The sequence below is a fragment of the Mauremys reevesii genome, linkage group 7 (genome assembly GCF_016161935.1).
Source record: "Mauremys reevesii isolate NIE-2019 linkage group 7, ASM1616193v1, whole genome shotgun sequence".
NCBI classification, from domain to species: domain Eukaryota; kingdom Metazoa; phylum Chordata; order Testudines; family Geoemydidae; genus Mauremys; species Mauremys reevesii.
In genome coordinates, this window is record NC_052629.1 from 103,516,543 (window position 1) to 103,530,776 (window position 14,234).

Here is a 14,234-nt window from a genome sequence, read left to right on the forward strand (position 1 = left end):
TCTGCTACTCACAGCTGCATCAAAAATCAAAATATGCCCAAATCATTTTCTAAGTCACTTCTTCAAATTATCTACCAATCAAGAACTGTATTTTGGGGAAAACAAGTCAAGTCTGGATTTCTGCACAAGCACAGTAGACAGAACTGTACCATAGAAAGACTATGTTCTCTTCCACCGGAAGTCTGTAAAGTGCAGTTGAAACTGGGACATCACCTTCAGCCACTCACCTCAGAATTCCAGCTCTATGTTGGTGAATTTTGGCAGCTGAAGTCACTCCATCACAATATTAATCCTACCATGCATGTCGTAAATGTGGTGAAAGCAATCAAACGCTGAATTCCATTGTGTAAAGGCAGGTTTGGGGATTGTTTTTCCAAGTGTGTCATTCACAATCTCAGCACTCTCTGAACTTTGGTGTGCAGCGTTTCTTAAGGCAAAGCACTTACCCAGCATACGTCTGAAAAGATGCTTATATTGAGAATTCTTGGCAAGAGCCTTACAAGCATTGATAGTTGCTACCAGTCCAGTGTGTGCAAAAAGCAGGTCATATTGACGGTAAGTAAAATATTCAGTCATCAGTATCGCTTGACAGAACTTCAGTACTCACATGGCTATATATATCAGAATCTGGGCCTGTCCACTTGTTTGCTAGCATCATCCTCCAGCACTCCAGGTCCCAAAAACAGTGTGAGGGCTTTAACAAAATTGCTACCATTGTCTGTGACCATGTTATTTTTGTTGAGGCCAGATCAAACTATGTGTGGCTTCTCAGTTGCTAGAGAAATGATCTTGTTGCATGGATGTGTTCCAACAAAGTGTTAGAAACCTAAGACTACTGACCCTCTTGTTAGGTTAGCTGAGTCAATCCAGTGACAGGTAACACCCAGGTAGCGTCTCGCTTGATATGTCCACACATCTGCAGTTGTGCAAACATAAGGCACAGATGCCAGTTTGTTTTTAACTCTTTCAAGAACCATGCAGTACTGTCCCACTAATTTATTTCTTAAAGTTTCTGTACACATAACAGTGGCCTTGGGAATAATTCCATTAAGTAAAATGTAAAAGCTTCAACAATCAACAGGGGCAGCATATCACTAACAACAAAATTGAGAATTAGCTTATCTATTTTTTCTTTGGACACTAGTGCAGAAAAGTACCCAAATAGAGGGCCTTGTACTTTGGAATATCCTCAGACACTGTAAAACAAGTCATCACCAGCTTGCTCGCCTCCAAAATCCTTCCTTTTGTGCGTCATCTTCAAATATTTTTCTCCACTGTTTCTCTACAAAACAAATAACTATTTTATTGAGCACTGCTGTGCATATATTAATTTTTAATTATTATTCCGATCCCATACAAAAGGAAAACAAATGCTAAAGTCACATATACTACAAGTACTGCTTGTGCCTATGTTTTACTAACGGAATTAGAATAAATATGGTATTTGTGGCCTTTTTTGGCCAGAAAACACATCAAAACAGCACTTGAAGAAATAATAAATATGTTCAACAAGGGGAAAATATAACTAACAAAAAATTAAATGAACCATATTTAATTAATATATAATTATTTACCTGCAATGTTTGGTGAAATTTGATAGTGCCTTATATTGTCCACGAATTGTTTCCCCATAATCTTCACTGATATCTCATAGACTTTAAGGCCAGAAGGGACCATCATGGTCATCTAGTCTGACCTCCTGCACATTGCAGGCCACAGAACCTACCCATCCACTCCTTGAATAGGCCCCTAACCTCTGGCTGAGTTACCAAAGTCCTCAAATCATGATTTAAAGACTTCAAGAAGAATCATCTGCCAAGCAAGAACCGTGCTTTGGAGCTCTCACTACAATCTGCAAATGGAGATTGTCTTTATTTTCAGACTCCATTATTGACTGAAGAAATATTCCAGGATTAAAGAACACCCAGAAACGATTTACAACTCAACAGGAAACGAAATGGGAAGTACCATCAATGACAACCACCAGTAGTGGTGCTAGGCAGAAGCAGATTAAGCAATTGCTTAGGTCCCAATTTCCCAGAAGTCTGTTCAGCACTGGAGCAAGACCAGTGGCTGGTAGCTGTTTTCCTATTCCACCCTGCAGGGGACACAGCTACTGGTCTTATTCTCTCAATGCAGGACACTGAAAGGTGTCTCTCTGCCTGCCTTTCTCCGTCCTGCCCTTCCTCCTCCCAGTTCTTTCACCCCTCCCCCCAAACACACACACACACCCCTCTGCTGGGCCAGGCTACCAGTCTTCCTGCAACTGGTTGCAGGGACCAATCAGAAGTGAAGCAGGGGGGCGGGCGACCATCACCCTCTGTGGCTAGTGCAATAACAGAACCAACAGAAAGAAATCCCTGGCCACTGGAACTGAGGGCCAGAAGTTCCCAAGAGGAGGAGTGGGCTATGGGGGCCAACCAGAATCCAGGACCATTGGAGGGATGTGATAGTTTCAAAAAATTATTTTGAAAATGTGCCTGCAGATAAAAAAAAGTTAAATATCAAAGGTATTTAAAGCATCAGTAAAGTACTTTGAAGTACTTAAGTACGTGGGAACACTTAAACAATGCTCTTTTCATTGACAACACACCGATATGATTAACTCACTCACCCAAAAATACTGAATGATACATAGCTATAAACCAACAAACTTATCCTTAAGAACATTCTTTGAATTCTACGATGACTTAAAATAATGAACATTTTTATTTATAGGGTGCCCGGAACCCAAAGGCCTCTGGAAATAGGTATCAGCTTCTGCTCCTTATTAAATAGTGCCACAAATGTGCAATAGTGCTTTACTGACAAGAAGAATGACATCCTCCCCATGAAGGGCTTGCAGTCTAAGTTCAGACATGTCATAAAGAAGGAAGGTTAAAATATTGCAGGGGAGAGGGAGCAAAGACAGGACCACAGCAATATTATTACATGCCGCTTGAGGGTTATGCAGGTTCTTTTATTTATCATTAAACCTCTTCATCTTTGAGACTCAGTATGGTCTAATGGCTTGACTGGGAGCCAGATAACCTAGATTCTATTTCTGGCTCTACTACCAGCTTGCTATGTGACCTTGGGGGAAGTCACGTCATCTCTCTGTGCCTCTTTCTCCCCTCCTGAAATTTGTCTGGCTTGTCTACGAAGCTATTTGGAGCTGGGACTGTCTCTCCCTAGGTGTCTCCATAGTGCCTAGCACAATGGAGCCCCAATATAATTGGGACCCTTTAGGCACTACTGTAATACAAATAGTAACAGGGGTTTATTATTGTTATTTAACTTATCGTGCAAATATTTCTTGTTCATTCATGTAGTTAAAAATCTCCGCTGCATAAAATCAAAATATAAAGACAGGAAATTCTGTTTGTAAAAATCCAGGATGGAATTAACAACAGCTGATGTTTACAGAGAGATTTAGCCAATGGAGTTTTGCACAGCTCTCACCCTTTATGAGAAGTTTCACACCCATCAAACAGCCTCCTTTGCGTATCTTGCTGAAAATTACTCACAGCACACGAATTGGCATCCAATAAACTCTAAAACCTAAGCCCCTTTTCCACTGCAGCAAAGCATGGAGGTTTGGCACACCAAAGAGGTCGCTGAGTCATAAACTACCTCCAGTTCACACCTCGTGAATGTGCCTCAATCCAAGATGGTGGAATTACAAGGGTGAAAGGGGATTTTGGACTCCATAGTCCATTTAGTCCTAGCCCCCACTCTGATAAGAATGTCAGCAAGGGAGCCATAATTAGCACCACTTGGGACAGGGTTATTTGGGGGTGTGGACACCTACCCACTGGGAACTGGAAAAAGAGCCTCCCAAAATCATTCTCAGAGGAACCACCAGTTTCAGTCAAACATACTGTACCCTAGCTCTGATTGGAATAGGTTGACCTAGAAAAGAAAGGCTCAATATCCTAGTTCCCAGTCCTCAGTGACCCAAGACAACCCTTTCAGAATAGCTGACACCTTACTGCATAGTAGTATCACTTACGACAGGAAGTGTGACACAGGAAAGAGGCTAGGGAGCAATTGCCAGGACCCAACGTACTGCTTTTGGGATAGGGGACCTGTAACTGAAAACTCTGACAAAAACCCATTAATCAAAGACACTGGTTAGATAACTCTGATCAGCCAGGCCTCACAAAACCCCCATATGACTCAGGGCCTCACACACCATGTGAATAAAGTGGCAGTTTATCCTGGCTTATGCCTAGCAAACACAGCTTTGAGAAAAGGACACCGTTTTTTAATGTTTTCCTCCTTCAGGCACTGAATGAAGAAAGAAAAAACCCAAGTTCTGATGAGAAAGATAAATTCTCAAAAACAGTGACAGACGCCCAGAGCAGATACCAGGGGAAAAACAACACTGAGATCCGATTAGCCCAGTGAATCAGCGCTGCGGACGGTATCTCTAAACCAAAACACCCTTCCCTTTCCCCCTCCTATGCTCCCCTTTCCGTCCCTGCAAAGGGCCCCCCCCACTCAACTGGAGTTAGGGCCCAACACTGCAAACGCTCATGCACGCCAAGATTCCCTGTGACACTGGTGATGGAAACGCTTGGGTCTGCAGGGTGAGGCCCTTGGGAAATACGGTGAGAAAGCCACTGCTTCATCTCGCTGTCCACAAGTTTCCCTGTGCATCTGCTGTTGCTCTGGCTCCTGCTGTGCAGCTATCCTCTCACCTGTCTCGTTCCCGTGGCCAGGGGAATCTCTGGGCTAGCATGATTCAAAGGGATTGGCCTAGAGGACGGGAAAGAAAATATTAAAAATCTCTGACCTACCAGGGATTTGAGCCTTTGCCCCTTCACAGCCTAGCCTGGCGAGCCGACTCCCTGACCGACTCACTCGTTCTCCAACTGCCAGACTCATTCTAGAACCTTCTTTGCAGGGACTCTCATGTCAGTCTGACTCCCCTGCTGCATCTAAGCTTCCCATGCACAGAGCGATTGGGCTGTCTGTTTATCAGTACTCTCCCTTCCCAGCTCAGTCCACTCTGGGATCAGAACTGCACCAGCTGCATCCACATTTAACCACTGTTTATCAGTAGCTGTCTCTCTCAGAAGCACTGTGCTTTGAAACCACTGGGGTCCAGCAGGCTGGGAACCACAGGAGGTGATGGAGACCACACGCTGATCTAGATTTGGCCTCTCATGTCCATAATCCCAACTCCATCACTTTCATCCTCACCCACACACAGGCTCTTTTTCAGCTTCAAGTATATCCCTAGGATTCAGGCTCTAACCTCAGCAAACCTTACCGGTTCCTCACCTACATCAACCTCTCCAAAATAATTAATCAATTCCTTTCCATCCCTGTTATGTCCTTGCCTTTGGTTATTCTGCAACCCCCCCTCCTCCTCTCTGGAGTCTCCAACATATCTCACCTCACTCCCCCTCCAGTCTACCCAAATTCCCATTACTAAAGTAGTTTCTGCCCCTAAAGTAGTGTTCCCCTCATTGTATCCTTCCATTAGCTTTTCCTTGCCTTCCTCACCAAGGTCAAGATTCACATCTCCACTTTCCAGGCATTGCACAAATCCCATCTTCATTTCTGCTCTCATTTCTTCCTAACTATCTCAAGCATCCCCCTTACCTGCTGCCTTCATCTCCTTCCACTCTCCACCAAGCTTGGGTACCAGTATGTAGGCCCATAGCATCATCTCCATGTCACCCCTCATGCTTGCGCTACCTCTCCTGTTAGAAACTCCTCCTTAAAAACATACTTCCACAAAGTCTTTAAAATTGCACTTCAGACTCTGAGCAGCACCCGGTGTATGTTGTCTGAACAGTTTAGTTTGCATTTTTTCTAGATTGCAAGGTCCTTCAGGCAATGAGAGGATCTTCATGTCTGTTTGCACAATGCTATGTGTGTTGGTGCTCAGTAAATACCATAATGAGTAAAGTCACGAGAAACAGGACTAGCCGAGTTTTCCACGTCATCCCTCAATTCCTTGACAAGAAACAAGTGGCCAGTCCAGAGAGGGATTGCTGTCTGAAGTGAAACATGCTATCCCCATATCAAGAACTTGGGGAACCCCAGTGATTCCTCCTGTAGTCAACTTTGATGTCACATCCCCCTACCTTTGGTAAATGATGGCCCCAATTCCCTCACACAAACCCCAACATTATTTTAAAACATGCTGCGTGACAGGATTAGAGCAGCAGGGGTACTGCAGGTCATAACTGAGATACATTGGCAGTGCTGCAGGTAGCAATATGAGTGCTGGAATAGCACACAGAGGGATGCTATGCCCCACAATGTTTTCCCTTGAGAGTCAGGTTTCTAGATGTTTAAATTCACTCCAGCTTTAAGAAATGAGAAAACAAGGCTGTAGGGAATGAAGCCAAGGAGACTTCCAGGAGACAATCGACTTTTCTACTTCCCCTCATGCCGGGCTCATGGCATTTCAACCAGCCCGGCGGTGCTCCAGAAAAGAAGGAAGACAGAACGAAGGTGGGTGAGAGAACACACCAGCAGCCTCAAGCAAAAGGAAAGAGGAGAAGGAGAAGGATGGGCTAAATGTGGGGATCCTGAAGGGCTCCAGCATCTTAACCCTTTCCATACTGGGAGTAAATGGGAAAGTTTCCCCAAAGGTGCTGCAGAATTCATTTCCCACTGTAAAAGAGGTGTCCATTATCATTACAATGCAATGGCTTAATGTGCGTATGATACACAGAGCAATACCCTCCCAACCACCCATCTCCCGAACCAGGGAATTTCCTCTTTCTTATTGTATGGAGTCAAGTATCAGAGGGGTAGCCGTGTTAGTCTGGATCTGTAAAAGCAACAAAGAATCCTGTGGCACCTTATAGACTAACAGACGTTCTGCAGCATGAGCTTTCGTGGGTGAATACCCACTTCTTCAGATGCAAGTGGTGGAAATTTCCAGGGGCAGGTTTATATATGCAAGCAAGAAGCAAGCTAGAGATAACGAGGTTAGTTCAATCAGGGAGGATGAGGCCCTGTTCTAGCAGTTGAGGTGTGAAAACCAAGGGAGGAGAAACTGGTTCTGTAATTGGCAAGCCATTCACAGTCTTTGTTTAATCCTGAGCTGATGGTGTCAAATTTGCAGATGAACTGAAGCTCAGCAGTTTCTCTTTGAAGTCTGGTCCTGAAGTTTTTTTGCTGCAGGATGGCCACCTTAAGATCTGCTATTGTGTGGCCAGGGAGGTTGAAGTGTTCTCCTACAGGTTTTTGTATATTGCCATTCCTAATATCTGATTTGTGTCCATTTATCCTTTTCCTTAGAGACTGTCCAGTTTGGCCAATGTACATAGCAGAGGGGCATTGCTGGCATATGATGGCATATATTACATTGGTGGACGTGCAGGTGAATGAACCGGTGATGGTGTGGCTGATCTGGTTAGGTCCTGTGATGGTGTTACTGGTGTAGATATGTGGGCAGAGTTGGCATCGAGGTTTGTTGCATGGGTTGGTTCCTGAGCTAGAGTTACTATGGTGCGGTGTGCAGTTACTGGTGAGAATATGCTTCAGGTTGGCAGGTTGTCTGTGGGAGGACTGGCCTGCCACCCAAGGCCTGTGAAAGTGTGGGATCATTCTCCAGGATGGGTTGTAGATCCCTGATGATGCGCTGGAGGGTTTTAGCTGGGGACTGTATGTGATGGCCAGTGGAGTCCTGTTGGTTTCTTTCTTGGGTTTGTCTTGCAGTAGGAGGCTTCTGGGTACACTTTTGTCTCTTTTTATCTTTCTCCTTATTTCATCTTGAGTGTACTGTAGTTTTGAGAATGCTTGGTTGAGATTTTGTAGGTGTTGGTATCTGTCTGTGGGTTTAGAGAAGATGCGGTTGTACCTCAGTGCTTGGCTGTAGACAATGGATCTTGTGGTGTGCCCGGGATGGAAGCTGGAGGCATGAAGGTAGGCATGGTAGGGTGGTGTTAATGTGTCCATCAATTATTTGCACCGTAGTGTCTAGGAAGTGGACCTCCCGTGTAGATTGGTCCAGGCTGAAGTTGATGGTGGGGTGGAAGCTGTTGAAATCGTGGTGGAATTTTTCCAGAGTCTCTTTCCCATGGGTCCAGATGATGAAGATGTCATCAATGTAGCGTAGGTAGAGAAGGGGCGTGAGTGGACGGGAGCTGAGGCGTTGTTCCAGGTCAGCCATAAAAATATTGGCATATTGTGGGGCCATGTGCCACTGATCTGGAGATATATATTGTCATCAAATTTGAAATAGTTGTGTCTGAGGATAAAGGCACAGAGCTCAGCAACCAGTTGTGCTGTGGCATCATCAGGGATACTGTTCCTGACAGCTTGTATTCCATCAGCGTGTGGGATGTTGGTGTAGAGAGCCTCTACATCCATGGTGGCCAGGATGGTGTTTTCTGGAAGGTCACCAATGCATTGTAGTTTCCTCAGGAAATCAGTGGTGTCACGGAGATAGCTGGGAGTGCTGGTGGCATAGGGTCTCAGTAGAGAGTCCACATATCCAGACAGTCCTTCAGTGAGAGTTCCAATGCCCGAGATGATGGGGCGTCCAGGATTTCCAGGTTTGTGGATTTTGGGCAGTAGATAGAATAGCCCTGGTCGGGGCTCTAAGGGTATGTTGATTTGTTCCGGTGTTAGTGTAGGGAGTGTCCTGAGTCTACAGACAGACATCATCTTCCTTTCCAAATGCAAACGGATGGACATCATACCAAATGGACTAAAGGTAAAAAATCCACTGCTATCTACATACTACACAGACCACAGTGAGAGATTATGCCATACTCTATCAAAGAAACTGAGGAACCACCTGATCAGCCTCCTATACAGCAAACAGGAAAACATCAAAAAAGAGCTCTCCAACCTGGAGACTCTCATCAATAACCAAACTTCCATACAAACGGACTTCACTAAAATAAGACAGGAGATCTACATCACTCACTTCACCTCTCTACAAAGGAAAAAGGACTGTAAGCTGTCTAAACTCCTACCTGCCACATGGGGCCACAACCGTGGCCCCTAACCCACCCAGCAATATCGTCAATCTATCCAACCACACACTCAGCCCAGAAGAAACGTCTGTCCTATCTCGGGACTCTCTTTTGCCCTGCCACCCCCACCAACATGATACAGTTCTGCGGCGATCTCGACTCAAAGAATACTTTCAGGACAACACTGAACAGCGCACTGATACACAGTTACCCTCCCACCAACAGCACAAAAAGAAGAACTCCACATGGACTCCTCCTGAAAATGACAGTCTGGACCTATACATTGAATGCTTCACAGGCAGAAATTGTGGAAAAACAACATCGCTTGCCTCATAACCTAAGTATGCCATCCACAGCCTCAGAAACCATCCTGACATTATAATCAAAGAGGCTGATAAAGGAGGTGCTGTTGTCATCATGAACAGGTCTGACTACCAAAAGGAGGCCGCAGACAACTCTCCAACACCAAGTTCTACAGGCCACTGCCCTCAGATCCCACTGAGGAATACACTAAGGAACTGAACCATCTACTCAGGACACTCCTACACTAACACCGGAACAAATCAACATACCCTTAGAGCCCGACCAGGGCTATTCTATCTACTGCCCAAAATCCACAAACCTGGAAATCCTGGACGCCCCATCATCTCGGGCATTGGAACTCTCACTGAAGGACTGTCTGGATATGTGGACTCTCTACTGAGACCCTATGCCACCAGCACTCCCAGCTATCTCCGTGACACCACTGATTTCCTGAGGAAACTACAATGCATTGGTGACCTTCCAGAAAACACCATCCTGGCCACCATGGATGTAGAGGCTCTCTACACCAACATCCCACACGCTGATGGAATACAAGCTGTCAGGAACAGTATCCCTGATGATGCCACAGCACAACTGGTTGCTGAGCTCTGTGCCTTTATCCTCAGACACAACTATTTCAAATTTGATGACAATATATATCTCCAGATCAGTGGCACATGGGCACCCGCATGGCCCCACAATATGCCAATATTTTTATGGCTGACCTGGAACAACGCTTCCTCAGCTCCCGTCCACTCACGCCCCTTCTCTACTTATGCTACATTGATGACATCTTCATCATCTGGACCCATGGGAAAGAGACTCTGGAAAAATTCCACCACGATTTCAACAGCTTCCACCCCACCATCAACTTCAGCCTGGACCAATCTACACGGGAGGTCCACTTGCAAATAATTGATGGACACATTAACACCACCCTATGAAAACCTACCGACCGCTATGCCTACCTTCATGCCTCCAGCTTCCATCCCGGGCACACCACAAGATCCATTGTCTACAGCCAAGCACTGAGGTACAACCGCATCTGCTCTAACCCCACAGACAGAGACCAACACCTACAAAATCTCCACCAAGCATTCTCAAAACTACAGTACCGAAATAAGGAGACAGATCAACAGAGCCAGACGTGTACCCAGAAGCCTCCTACTGCAAGACAAACCCAAGAAAGAAACCAACAGGACTCCACTGGCCATCACATACAGTCCCCAGCTAAAACCCCTCCAGCGCATCATCAGGGATCTACAACCCATCCTGGAGAATGATCCCACACTTTCACAGGCCTTGGGTGGCAGGCCAGTCCTCGCCCACAGACAACCTGCCAACCTGAAGCATATTCTCACCAGTAACTGCACACCGCACCATAGTAACTCTAGCTCAGGAACCAACCCATGCAACAAACCTCGATGCCAACTCTGCCCACATATCTACACCAGTAACACCATCACAGGACCTAACCAGATCAGCCACACCATCACCGGTTCATTCACCTGCACGTCCACCAATGTAATATATGCCATCATATGCCAGCAATGCCCCTCTGCTATGTACATCGGCCAAACTGGACAGTCTCTAAGGAAAAGGATAAATGGACACAAATCAGATATTAGGAATGGCAATATACAAAAACCTGTAGGAGAACACTTCAACCTCCCTGGCCACACAATAGCAGATCTTAAGGTGGCCATCCTGCAGCAAAAAAACTTCAGGACCAGACTTCAAAGAGAAACTGCTGAGCTTCAGTTCATCTGCAAATTTGACACCATCAGCTCAGGATTAAACAAAGACTGTGAATGGCTTGCCAATTACAGAACCAGTTTCTCCTCCCTTGGTTTTCACACCTCAACTGCTAGAACAGGGCCTCATCCTCCCTGATTGAACTAACCTCGTTATCTCTAGCTTGCTTCTTGCTTGCATATATAAACCTGCCCCTGGAAATTTCCACCACTTGCATCTGAAGAAGTGGGTATTCACCCACGAAAGCTCATGCTGCAGAACGTCTGTTAGTCTATAAGGTGCCACAGGATTCTTTGTTGCTTTTATTGTATGGAGTTTCCTTCTCCTCCAGAATCCCAGTGGCATCCCAAGTGCTATCCATTACTGAAGCAACAGAGTACAGGAGAGATCCGATCCAACCAGTCCCAGGCAGTCTGCCTTTTGCCTTCACCAGCATTCTGTAGGCTAGGAAAGGGACACAGACAATTCAGGCTTTGGGCTAGAGGGGGAGGGCTCCTAGTTCTACAGAGAATTCTTTCCTAGGAGCCTGGCTGGTGGGTCTTGCCCACATGCTCAGGGTCTAACTGCTCACTGTATTTGGGGTTGGGAAGGAATTTCCTCCCAGGTCAGACTGGCAGAGACCCTGGGGGGGTTTTCACCTTCCTCTGCAGCATGGGGCATGAATCACTTGCAGGTTTAAGCTAATGTAAACGGTGGAGTCTCTGTAACTTGCAGTCTTTAAACCATGATTTGAGGATGTCAGTAACTCAGCCAGAGGCTAGGGGTCTATTAGAGGAGTCGGTGGGTGAGGCTCAGTGGCCTGCAATGTGCAGGAGGCCAGACTAGATCAGTGTTTCTCACATGCAGCCACCAGGGAATTTTTCTGCGGCCACAATAGCCTCCTGGGCAGAGATGGAGGGTTGGCTATCAGCACCCCCTGCCTGCAGCGCCCAGTTGTGGCTCCTGGATGCACTCCCTTGGAGTTTGTTGGCACTGCCAGCTGGGGATTTGTGCCCTGCACCACACTGCCTCCCGGGGGCTCCGGGCAGCAACTCTGCAGACACGTGGGGCTGGCGTGTGCGCTAGATGGGGGAGGAACCTTTGACTCCTCCAGTCAGGGCCGGTGCAACCATTTAGGCAAACTAGGCGGCTGCCTAGGGCGCCTAGTGGTTGGGGGCGCCTAAAAGCCCCCTCAGGCGAGGAGGTGAAGCGGAGGTGAGCTGGAGCGGGGGGCGCGCGGGGAGGGCCGCCCGCAGTAACGGGGAGAGGGCGCACAGGGGAACCACTCCCTGCTCCAGCTCACCTCCACTCTGCCTCGTCGCTGAGCACACAGCCCCTGCTCTGTCTCCTCCAATCAGCGCCCTGGGCAGGGAGGAGAATTAGAGCAGTGCCGTCCTGCTCAGTGGAGGAGGTGGAGCCGAGGTGAGCTGGTGGGGCTACCCAGGCAGGGTTAGCTGCCATGGGGGGGCTGGGGAGAGTCTCCCCAGGCAGGGTTAGCTGCCGTGGGGGGGGCAGGAGTCTCCCCAGGCAGGGTTAGTTGCTGGGGAGAGGGCTAGCTGTCGCGGTGGGGGGAGGGTAGCTGCTGAGGGGGGCGGGGGCTCCCTGGGTGGGGGGCTGAGTTAGCTGCCATGGGGGGGCAGTGTTAGCTGGGTGGGGGGCTGGGGGGACGCAAGGTGGAAGTTTCGCCTAGGGCGCGAAACTTCCTTGCACCAGCCCTGCCTCCAGTGGCCAGTGAGTTCCTGACTCACCTTCCTGGGGTGGAGGGGCTCCAGAGGCAGGATCCGGGCTTCAGGTCCGCTCCCCCTAGCTTCAGCCACAGGGTTCTGACAGTGAACTTCAGGCTTCAGCCCCAGGGCGGTGGAACTCGGGCTTGGAAAAATTGCCAGAGCAGCCACCAGCAAGAGTTGCTGGCCGCACTCTGAGGCCACCAAAAAATTTGTGATGAGAACCCCTGGACTAGATGATCATGATGTTCCCTTCAGACCTTAAAGTCTATGAGTCTATCAGACAGCACAATCATGTGAAGTCTGTCGCTCCAGTCTCGACAGAGGGAAACCACCGAATGGTCCTACAGGACCAGCCTGGCATCTGGGCACCAATTTGGACTTCCCACTACTTCAGCAGCCATGCCTGAAGCACTGAAATGCTGTGGCTTTTGTAGTCCACTGGCAGCCGCTTTACCAGGTACTCCTAAGCCTGGTCTTTCTTGCCTGGCTACAGGAACTGTGAAGCTTCTCTCGCACTCTCTCTCTGCATGGCAATCTTAACCCCATTAAGCGGAGAAGTGCTTTTCTTCCAGTTCTTTCTGTTTACTACTTTTGTATTCTATAGAAACAATTTGTATTCGTTGCTGTGCAGCCAGCAGAATGAGCCCAAGAGCACAAATTATTGACTTTATGTAGGGCCTAGATAAACAGTATCTATTAAAATAATGGCTTAATGGAATAACTTAGGCATTATCTACACTATGGGTACAATACCAGTCACCATATGGAGTCATAGCTATGCTGACATAACCCTGCACCGTATATACAATCTACACCAATGGAAGGGGTTTTTCTATCAGTGCAGGAATGCCACCTCCCCAGGTGACAGTAGCGAGGTCAACAGAAGAATTCTTCCGTCAACCTAACTGCATCTACACTGGAGGTTAGGTCAGCACAGCTACATCGTGCAGGGATGTGGATTTTTCCAAGCAACATAGCTATGTCAAGCTAAATTTTAAGGGTAGACCAGGCCTTAGATATTGAGGATTCATAGAATTTTCCCCCTAACAGTTGACAATTGTAAAATGGGCCAGATTTAGGAGCTAGCTATATTCCTCCGCATATCTATTTTTAACAAAAAAATTATATATATTATTGCATAATTGTTGCATATTGGGGAATACCAGGGTTCCTGAATGACAGGATTATTTGCATCCTGATCAATATATATAGTCAATGCCTTTACATTCATTTTGGCTGCTTATTTCACTTTGAAATGTATATATATATAAAATTGAAAGTGAAACCGCAAATCTTGTATAAGCACATTTTAAATGGTTAATAAACCAAATAAATTGTTGCAAAATGTATTTATTAATTTAGGTCTACACATAGGACCCAATCCTGCATACTGATCTGCAGGCAGGACTCCATGGGGAATAAAGGGGCTGAGAATACGGATTCACTCTCTGGACCGAGCCCCATAAGTTCACTATTGTCTCCGAGATTTGGGATCTTTGGCCCCAATCCAGCTACTGGCTGTATGTGGATGGGCCCC

At 46.9% G+C, this 14,234-nt stretch overlaps 1 protein-coding gene across 5 annotated transcripts in view; it reads right to left on the reverse strand.

Moving 5' to 3' along the window:
* LOC120409120 (antifreeze protein Maxi-like) overlaps nt 1–4,880 on the reverse strand; it is a 52,179-nt gene extending 47,299 nt beyond the window's left edge. For 2 of the 5 annotated variants that reach the window (XR_005601134.1, XR_005601133.1), the window contains exon 1: nt 4,782–4,880. The gene's annotated coding sequence lies outside the window, so the exon portion shown is untranslated. The remainder of the gene's footprint in view (nt 1–4,781) is intronic. The other 3 variants (XM_039546583.1, XM_039546582.1, XR_005601135.1) reach the window with 2 other exon arrangements.
* Nucleotides 4,881–14,234: the final 9,354 nt, after the last annotated feature.